Source organism: Paramisgurnus dabryanus, chromosome 6 (genome assembly GCF_030506205.2).
Source record: "Paramisgurnus dabryanus chromosome 6, PD_genome_1.1, whole genome shotgun sequence".
In the NCBI taxonomy this organism is placed as follows: Eukaryota; Metazoa; Chordata; class Actinopteri; order Cypriniformes; family Cobitidae; genus Paramisgurnus; species Paramisgurnus dabryanus.
In genome coordinates this window covers 36,005,246-36,016,352 of record NC_133342.1, presented here as the reverse complement: position 1 = coordinate 36,016,352, position 11,107 = coordinate 36,005,246, and the positions used below count along the sequence as shown (strand labels likewise).

The following is an 11,107-nucleotide window of genomic DNA, read 5'->3' as shown; positions in this document are numbered from 1 at the left end:
ATGACGGCTCGTGTGTGACAGCTCGTGTTTCGACATTTGATGTCAGCTCTCACCCTTCCTCCCTCCTTTCTCACAAGACCTGCATTCTTTCACAGGGGTGCGTGTTGTAAAGCGATTAAAGATTTCAAAAACTCAATGTTGGTAAAACAATCCCCCATTACGGTGTCAAAAAGTAAATGTTTATTTTAGATTTAGACAAATCATGAACAATGCTACGATTAAAACTTTTGATTGTAACATCACAAGTTATTTAATTAAATATTCCGTATATGGGTATAGTTTAAGCAATGATCTGAGCCAATACTACAATCTTTAGACGATAGTCTAAACTAAATAAATTTTTAAACGGTTCAGGAATTCCGTGAATCTTTTCATAACCTGCACTATAGTTTCACGCGTATTAAAGATCCGGCGGTGCCTGACAAAGCGCCGGGTGAGTGTTCATATCTGCCATTTTAAAATAATGTTAATAAATGTAATTATGTCCACTATGGCAAAATAGGATTTTATTTTAGATTTAGTGGAATCTTTAACCAAGTCTCTGATTAAGACATGTGTATACGTGCACAGATGGTGACAGAGAAACTTATATATGACGTTAATAATCTTTTAAATGTTTTTAAGACGTATTCACCCCATTTAGGGGTTTTATTTTTAATTAAAGGCTTCTTAAAACATGTGTGAATATGTGTATATTATACAAAGAGTCTTATATTGTCTGCTCTGACAAAAATAAAGTATTTTTTTAGGTTTAGGGGAATTGACTGCGTGTGTCTTATAAATACAACTTGATAATACGTTTGTTTTGTAAAGAGACTTCTTTAAAGTCACGCAAGAATAAAATATTTTAGTTGTAACTGGTTAAACTTAAAGCCGATATTTTCTATCGAACTAGTCTATTTTCTGTTCAGACACAAAGTTTTCTGATGCTGATATTATGTCAGTGTGTGTTTGTGTGGGGGTCGTGTGATGTAATCTTTGAAAGTTTATGACCGAACCTTTATTGGGGAGCGACAAGAGATCTCCCGGAATCAGTTTGGATGGAGCAGAGCTGTTATACTCAAGTCTATTGGTATGTATGTGTTTCGCTGTGTTCGTTCCAGTATTTTGTATGATTTATTTAAAAACTAAAAATTCGATCTCTGGTATTGCAGCGAAATTGTCTAAACTGGTATTAACTATTCCTGGTAAATCGCGGAGAAGAGTGGCCTGAACAAAAAAGTCAGACCGAGACTAGAACCTCCCGCAGCGTAACACGGAAATCTTGGAACAAAAGAGACGCCGACTGGCTCGTGTTGTCCGGTGTGTTTTTATTTAATCCTGTTACAATAGATTTAAACAAACTGGTTTGGTTTAATATTTTCTAATAACATGTGTTATCTGTTTTAAAGGTTTGGATATCAGAGGCAAAGCGAACGTTGTGTGTACTATTGCAAAATATATAGCGGATCTCCACGGTACGTTTATCTTGCATAAGAAAATTGTTTTATTTAGATATTTGTCCTAATAACTTGTTTTTATCTGTTTACAGGTTAGGATACAGACCACAACGCTTTGGACGTATCTTTAAAAAAGATTAAAATCAGAGACTTTTTGGATTTGTCTGGGGACATTTTAAACATTTTGTGGCAAATTGGATTTAAAACATTTCGGATACTGGATACCTAGTTTGATTTGTCCACAGAGCTTGTTTAAGACGTTTTCACCGCATTTTAGGGTTTATTTTTAATTAAAGGCTTCTTAAAACATGTGTGAAAATGTGTATATTATACAATGAGTCTTATATTGTCTGCTCTGACATAAATAAATTTTTATTTTAGATTTTAGATCAATTGACTGTGTGTGTTTTATGTCAAGCGTATGCTGTTATGTTTAATGACGGCTCGTGTGACAGCTTGTGTTTAGGCATTTGATGTCAGATATCACACTTCCTCCATCCTTATTCACAAGCCATGCATTCTTTCACAGGGGTGCGTGTTGTAAAGCGACTAAAGATTTCTAAAACTCAACGTTGGTAAAATAATTACCCATTACGGTATCAAAAAAGTAAATGTTTATTTTAGATTTAGACAAATCATGATCAATGCTACGATTAAAACTTTTGTTTGTAACATCACAAGTTATTTAATTAAATATTCCGTATACGTGTATAGTTTAAGCAATGACCTGAGCCATATCCTTCGGCGCCATCAATACTACAATATTTAGACGATAGTCTAAACTAAATAAAATTTTAAACGGTTTCAGGAACTCCGTGAATCTTTTCATAACCTGCTCTATAGTTTCACGCGTATTAAAGATCCGGCGGTGCCTGACAAAGCGCAGGGTGTGTGTTCATATATACCGTTTTAAATTAACCTTAATAAAATGTAATTCTGTCCACTATGGCAAAATAGTGGGTTTATTTTAGATTTAGGGGATTCTTTAACCAAGGCTCTGATTAAGACATATGTATACGTGCACCGATGGTGACAGAGAACTTATGTATGCCGTTAATAAACTTTTAAAAATGTTTTTAAGACGTCTTCAACTCATTTAGGGGTTTATTTTTAATTAAACGCTTCTTAAAACATGTGTTAATATGTGTATATTATACAAAGAGTCTTATAGTGTCTGCTCTGACAAAAATAAATTATTATTTTAGATTTTAGGACAAATGACTGCGTCTATCTTATAAATACAACTTGATATATACGTTTGTTTTGTCAATAGACTTCTTTAAAGTCACGCAAGAATAAAATATTTTAGTTGTAACTGGTTAAACTTAAATGTACTATTATCTATTTAACTATAAGCTATATTTTCTGAGCAGATATTTTTCTGTTTCTGATGCTGGTCTTATAACAGTGTGTGGGAGATGATGGCTGTTCACAGCAGGTGGCGGGTTGTAAACTAGGGTCTTTTTAAAACTGTAGTGGTAAAAAATGTAATAGCACATTGACAAAAATAAAGCATTTGGTTGTAACAAATTATTTAATGAAATATTCAGTATGTGTATAGCGATGAACGGTGTCAAAATCACCGGGGTCCCAACAATACTATAGTCTTTAGACTAAAGGGTATTTATTTTAATATAAATAAAATCTTAATCTTTTCGTGCACAATATTCTGATCACGCCATTAGATTGTGTACCAGCGTTTACAATAGAGAACATACGCGGCGGATGAGTGTTCATATACACCGTTAAGAAACTTTTTTTTAAACGATTAAAGACATTTTCAAATCATCTTCTGGGGTTTGTTTTAAATTAATGACATCTTAAAACCAACTGGGAATATGTGTTTATTACACAATAAAATGTAATTCTGGCCGCTCTGACAAAATAAGGGTTTAATTTTAGATTTAGTGAATTCTTTAATCAAGGCTCTGATTAAAACACATGAATGCGCGAACCACAGTTGCCAGAGAACGTACGCTGAGGCGCTCTTATGGCGTTAAGAACCTTTTTATTGTTTAAGACATTTTGACCCCATTTCCTGGTTTTGTGTCCGCTGTGGATCCCAACCTCTATGTGTTTATTATACAACAAATGCAATTCTGTCAGCATTTCTAGTTTAGAACGCCTTTGATTTAAACATGCGGGTTTTAAAATGAAACGGCCATGTGACTTTTATGACAAAAGCTATTCGATCTTAATTTTTTGTTTTAACATCCAAAAGTTTTATACACAGTCCATAATTAAACAACTAGGTGTGTATGAGTAAGATTATATCTAATGTCACACGAGCAGCACCAAATCGCGCATGTGTCTGTGTGTGTGTGTGTGTGTGCATCCAGGCTGTTTATGTGTGGGCGTGTTTATGAGCCCGTGTCTTTGCAAGGTGTGTGTGCGTGTGTGTGTGTGTGTGTGTGTGTGTGTGTGTTTGCATGGGGGTCTATGATGTCTCTGTTTGTTACTAAAGTTTTGATATTAAGTCTGTGTCCTCATTGACAATAAGTAAGGGTTTTTAGATGTAGGCTTTATTACACAGATACTGATTAAATCATGTTATCCATTATTTGCGATTTAAAGAAACTTAAAAGGTTTAAGACATTTTATCTCACATTGTGGTGTTGTTTTTTAATTAATGTAACCTTAAAACCCTCTGTTATCCATTTAGGGAACAATAAAATGTTAGCAAATATTATTTATCAAAGTTGACGATGTTATAAGCCAGGATGTCACTAACGTGACAACAAACATTTATTTAAAGACAAAACATTTTAACAAAATTGCCATGGCTTACAGAGACACACTAGACTTAATAATAAAAATAAAAATATACTATTCGAACATCCTAACCTGGTATTAGGTTAGATTAGGTTTTAAGGTCAATCAGCGTCTTTAGCTTTACAACTTACAGCACAAAACCCCCAATGACAGGATTTTTATGAAGTGGAGCAGACCCTTGGTATGCCTGTGGGGTTAGGTACAACTAAGGTCAACATCTATCAGTGCATAATAAGCAAACATGAAATTATATTTTAACTATGGTTTGTTAATGATGTTGCTAGGTTCGCGTATTTTTTCTGAAACAAACTTTTCTTTTCAAACTTAGTTAGGATACACACGTTTGTCGCCTCAAACACCTGATCAAAGTTTTTCTTCGCTAGCGACAACTAATGTCTGAGATTTTGTAAATTCATCAGATGGTTTTACGTGTGTATTTCTTAAACAAACATGTTGCTTTTCAATCTTAGGCAGAGTTCATACGTTTTGTCGCCTCAAACACTTGATCAAAGTTTTTTCTTCGCTAGTGTCAACTTATGTCTGAGATTTTGTAAATTCATCAGATGTTTCTTACTTGTGTATTTTCTTAAACAAACTTTTCTTTTCAATCTTAGACAGTCTTCATACGTTTGTCTTTCGATAAGTTGTTCATAGTTTTTTTTCGCTAGTGTCAACTCATGTCTGAGATTTGTAAATTTCATCAGATGTTCTTACATGTGTATTTTCTGAAACAAATTTATGCTTTTCAAACTTAGTTAGGATACACACTTTTGTCGCCTCAAACACTTGATCAAAGTTTTTCTTCGCTAGTGTCAACTAATGTCTGAGATTTTGTAAATTCATCAGATGTTTCTTACTTGTGTATTTTCTTAAACAAACTTTTTCTTTTCAATCTTAGACAGTCTTCATACGTTTGTCTTTCGATAAGTTGTTCATAGTTTTTCTTCGCTAGTGTCAACTCATGTATGAGATTTGTAAATTTCATCATATGTTCTTACATGTGTATTTTCTGAAACAAATTTATGCTTTTCAAACTCAGGTAGTCATCATACTTTTGTCTCTACATACATTTGTTCAAAGTTTCTTGTAGCTAGTGTCAACTGATGTCTGAGATTTTGTAAATTCAACAGATGGTCTTACGTGTGTATTTCTTAAACAAACATGTTGCTGTTCAAACTTAGGCAGTGTTCATACGTTTGTCTTTTCATAAGTTGTTCATAGTTTTTATTTGTTAGCGTCAACTAATGACAGAGATTTTGTAAACTCATCAGATTCAAACAAAACTCATTCATTTCTGTAGTTTATGTAACACCTTGTCAAACTCTTAAAGGTAGTACTATCTGTTTAAAACAACAATGCAAAGTATTTTAGAATTACTTGATAAATCTTTTACATCAAAACAAACTAGGATAGCAATATGTTTGAATCTGTAACAGGTGATACCACCAATAGCGTGTTGTACATAACAAAGTCTGTAAAATAATAAAGATTGATTAGGTTTTTATTTAGTAAACCTTTTAACACAAAGTGTAGAGTCTTTTGTATGTAACAACAAAGATGCGATGAAACAACGCAAAACAAGAGAGGATGCGTTTGTTAAAACACATATAAATTAAGATGCATACATCTACAAATGGGGCAATGTCTTTAATCTATTGGTCCCGAATTTAGAGGCTATACGGCCAAACTATTTCAAACATTGCCCCATTTGTAGATGTATGCATCTTAATTTATATGTGTTTTAACAAACGCATCCTCTCTTGTTTTGCGTTGTTTCATCGCATCTTTGTTGTTACATACAAAAGACTCTACACTTTGTGTTAAAAGGTTTACTAAATAAAAACCTAATCAATCTTTATTATTTTACAGACTTTGTTATGTACAACACGCTATTGGTGGTATCACCTGTTACAGATTCAAACATATTGCTATCCTAGTTTGTTTTGATGTAAAAGATTTATCAAGTAATTCTAAAATACTTTGCATTGTTGTTTTAAACAGATAGTACTACCTTTAAGAGTTTGACAAGGTGTTACATAAACTACAGAAATGAATGAGTTTTGTTTGAATCTGATGAGTTTACAAAATCTCTGTCATTAGTTGACGCTAACAAATAAAAACTATGAACAACTTATGAAAAGACAAACGTATGAACACTGCCTAAGTTTGAACAGCAACATGTTTGTTTAAGAAATACACACGTAAGACCATCTGTTGAATTTACAAAATCTCAGACATCAGTTGACACTAGCTACAAGAAACTTTGAACAAATGTATGTAGAGACAAAAGTATGATGACTACCTGAGTTTGAAAAGCATAAATTTGTTTCAGAAAATACACATGTAAGAACATATGATGAAATTTACAAATCTCATACATGAGTTGACACTAGCGAAGAAAAACTATGAACAACTTATCGAAAGACAAACGTATGAAGACTGTCTAAGATTGAAAAGAAAAAGTTTGTTTAAGAAAATACACAAGTAAGAAACATCTGATGAATTTACAAAATCTCAGACATTAGTTGACACTAGCGAAGAAAAACTTTGATCAAGTGTTTGAGGCGACAAAAGTGTGTATCCTAACTAAGTTTGAAAAGCATAAATTTGTTTCAGAAAATACACATGTAAGAACATCTGATGAAATTTACAAATCTCAGACATGAGTTGACACTAGCGAAGAAAAACTATGAACAACTTATCGAAAGACAAACGTATGAAGACTGTCTAAGATTGAAAAGAAAAGTTTGTTTAAGAAAATACACAAGTAAGAAACATCTGATGAATTTACAAAATCTCAGACATAAGTTGACACTAGCGAAGAAAAAACTTTGATCAAGTGTTTGAGGCGACAAAACGTATGAACTCTGCCTAAGATTGAAAAGCAACATGTTTGTTTAAGAAATACACACGTAAAACCATCTGATGAATTTACAAAATCTCAGACATTAGTTGTCGCTAGCGAAGAAAAACTTTGATCAGGTGTTTGAGGCGACAAACGTGTGTATCCTAACTAAGTTTGAAAAGAAAAGTTTGTTTCAGAAAAAATACGCGAACCTAGCAACATCATTAACAAACCATAGTTAAAATATAATTTCATGTTTGCTTATTATGCACTGATAGATGTTGACCTTAGTTGTACCTAACCCCACAGGCATACCAAGGGTCTGCTCCACTTCATAAAAATCCTGTCATTGGGGGTTTTGTGCTGTAAGTTGTAAAGCTAAAGACGCTGATTGACCTTAAAACCTAATCTAACCTAATACCAGGTTAGGATGTTCGAATAGTATATTTTTATTTTTATTATTAAGTCTAGTGTGTCTCTGTAAGCCATGGCAATTTTGTTAAAATGTTTTGTCTTTAAATAAATGTTTGTTGTCACGTTAGTGACATCCTGGCTTATAACATCGTCAACTTTGATAAATAATATTTGCTAACATTTTATTGTTCCCTAAATGGATAACAGAGGGTTTTAAGGTTACATTAATTAAAAAACAACACCACAATGTGAGATAAAATGTCTTAAACCTTTTAAGTTTCTTTAAATCGCAAATAATGGATAACATGATTTAATCAGTATCTGTGTAATAAAGCCTACATCTAAAAACCCTTACTTATTGTCAATGAGGACACAGACTTAATATCAAAACTTTAGTAACAAACAGAGACATCATAGACCCCCATGCAAACACACACACACACACACACACACACACGCACACACACCTTGCAAAGACACGGGCTCATAAACACGCCCACACATAAACAGCCTGGATGCACACACACACACACACACAGACACATGCGCGATTTGGTGCTGCTCGTGTGACATTAGATATAATCTTACTCATACACACCTAGTTGTTTAATTATGGACTGTGTATAAAACTTTTGGATGTTAAAACAAAAAATTAAGATCGAATAGCTTTTGTCATAAAAGTCACATGGCCGTTTCATTTTAAAACCCGCATGTTTAAATCAAAGGCGTTCTAAACTAGAAATGCTGACAGAATTGCATTTGTTGTATAATAAACACATAGAGGTTGGGATCCACAGCGGACACAAAACCAGGAAATGGGGTCAAAATGTCTTAAACAATAAAAAGGTTCTTAACGCCATAAGAGCGCCTCAGCGTACGTTCTCTGGCAACTGTGGTTCGCGCATTCATGTGTTTTAATCAGAGCCTTGATTAAAGAATTCACTAAATCTAAAATTAAACCCTTATTTTGTCAGAGCGGCCAGAATTACATTTTATTGTGTAATAAACACATATTCCCAGTTGGTTTTAAGATGTCATTAATTTAAAACAAACCCCAGAAGATGATTTGAAAATGTCTTTAATCGTTTAAAAAAAAGTTTCTTAACGGTGTATATGAACACTCATCCGCCGCGTATGTTCTCTATTGTAAACGCTGGTACACAATCTAATGGCGTGATCAGAATATTGTGCACGAAAAGATTAAGATTTTATTTATATTAAAATAAATACCCTTTAGTCTAAAGACTATAGTATTGTTGGGACCCCGGTGATTTTGACACCGTTCATCGCTATACACATACTGAATATTTCATTAAATAATTTGTTACAACCAAATGCTTTATTTTTGTCAATGTGCTATTACATTTTTTACCACTACAGTTTTAAAAAGACCCTAGTTTACAACCCGCCACCTGCTGTGAACAGCCATCATCTCCCACACACTGTTATAAGACCAGCATCAGAAACAGAAAAATATCTGCTCAGAAAATATAGCTTATAGTTAAATAGATAATAGTACATTTAAGTTTAACCAGTTACAACTAAAATATTTTATTCTTGCGTGACTTTAAAGAAGTCTATTGACAAAACAAACGTATATATCAAGTTGTATTTATAAGATAGACGCAGTCATTTGTCCTAAAATCTAAAATAATAATTTATTTTTGTCAGAGCAGACACTATAAGACTCTTTGTATAATATACACATATTAACACATGTTTTAAGAAGCGTTTAATTAAAAATAAACCCCTAAATGAGTTGAAGACGTCTTAAAAACATTTTTAAAAGTTTATTAACGGCATACATAAGTTCTCTGTCACCATCGGTGCACGTATACATATGTCTTAATCAGAGCCTTGGTTAAAGAATCCCCTAAATCTATAATAAACCCACTATTTTGCCATAGTGGACAGAATTACATTTTATTAAGGTTAATTTAAAACGGTATATATGAACACACACCCTGCGCTTTGTCAGGCACCGCCGGATCTTTAATACGCGTGAAACTATAGAGCAGGTTATGAAAAGATTCACGGAGTTCCTGAAACCGTTTAAAATTTTATTTAGTTTAGACTATCGTCTAAATATTGTAGTATTGATGGCGCCGAAGGATATGGCTCAGGTCATTGCTTAAACTATACACGTATACGGAATATTTAATTAAATAACTTGTGATGTTACAAACAAAAGTTTTAATCGTAGCATTGATCATGATTTGTCTAAATCTAAAATAAACATTTACTTTTTTGATACCGTAATGGGTAATTATTTTACCAACGTTGAGTTTTAGAAATCTTTAGTCGCTTTACAACACGCACCCCTGTGAAAGAATGCATGGCTTGTGAATAAGGATGGAGGAAGTGTGATATCTGACATCAAATGCCTAAACACAAGCTGTCACACGAGCCGTCATTAAACATAACAGCATACGCTTGACATAAAACACACACAGTCAATTGATCTAAAATCTAAAATAAAAATTTATTTATGTCAGAGCAGACAATATAAGACTCATTGTATAATATACACATTTTCACACATGTTTTAAGAAGCCTTTAATTAAAAATAAACCCTAAAATGCGGTGAAAACGTCTTAAACAAGCTCTGTGGACAAATCAAACTAGGTATCCAGTATCCGAAATGTTTTAAATCCAATTTGCCACAAAATGTTTAAAATGTCCCCAGACAAATCCAAAAAGTCTCTGATTTTAATCTTTTTTAAAGATACGTCCAAAGCGTTGTGGTCTGTATCCTAACCTGTAAACAGATAAAAACAAGTTATTAGGACAAATATCTAAATAAAACAATTTTCTTATGCAAGATAAACGTACCGTGGAGATCCGCTATATATTTTGCAATAGTACACACAACGTTCGCTTTGCCTCTGATATCCAAACCTTTAAAACAGATAACACATGTTATTAGAAAATATTAAACCAAACCAGTTTGTTTAAATCTATTGTAACAGGATTAAATAAAAACACACCGGACAACACGAGCCAGTCGGCGTCTCTTTTGTTCCAAGATTTCCGTGTTACGCTGCGGGAGGTTCTAGTCTCGGTCTGACTTTTTTGTTCAGGCCACTCTTCTCCGCGATTTACCAGGAATAGTTAATACCAGTTTAGACAATTTCGCTGCAATACCAGAGATCGAATTTTTAGTTTTTAAATAAATCATACAAAATACTGGAACGAACACAGCGAAACACATACATACCAATAGACTTGAGTATAACAGCTCTGCTCCATCCAAACTGATTCCGGGAGATCTCTTGTCGCTCCCCAATAAAGGTTCGGTCATAAACTTTCAAAGATTACATCACACGACCCCCACACAAACACACACTGACATAATATCAGCATCAGAAAACTTTGTGTCTGAACAGAAAATAGACTAGTTCGATAGAAAATATCGGCTTTAAGTTTAACCAGTTACAACTAAAATATTTTATTCTTGCGTGACTTTAAAGAAGTCTCTTTACAAAACAAACGTATTATCAAGTTGTATTTATAAGACACACGCAGTCAATTCCCCTAAACCTAAAAAAATACTTTATTTTTGTCAGAGCAGACAATATAAGACTCTTTGTATAATATACACATATTCACACATGTTTTAAGAAGCCTTTAATTAAAA

At 33.3% G+C, this 11,107-nt stretch overlaps 2 long non-coding RNA genes across 2 annotated transcripts; one reads left to right on the top strand and one right to left on the bottom strand.

Moving 5' to 3' along the window:
* The first annotated feature begins 639 nt into the window (after positions 1-639).
* On the top strand, positions 640-1,826 carry LOC135767495 (uncharacterized). Its single transcript, XR_010542035.2, has 3 exons — positions 640-1,302; positions 1,392-1,457; positions 1,532-1,826. It is a non-coding gene; the product is annotated as an uncharacterized lncRNA (long non-coding RNA).
* Positions 1,827-9,933: 8,107 nt separating this feature from the next.
* On the bottom strand, positions 9,934-11,107 carry LOC135767493 (uncharacterized). Its single transcript, XR_010542033.2, has 3 exons — positions 10,458-11,107; positions 10,303-10,368; positions 9,934-10,228 (listed from the first exon to the last, which is right to left on the bottom strand). It is a non-coding gene; the product is annotated as an uncharacterized lncRNA (long non-coding RNA).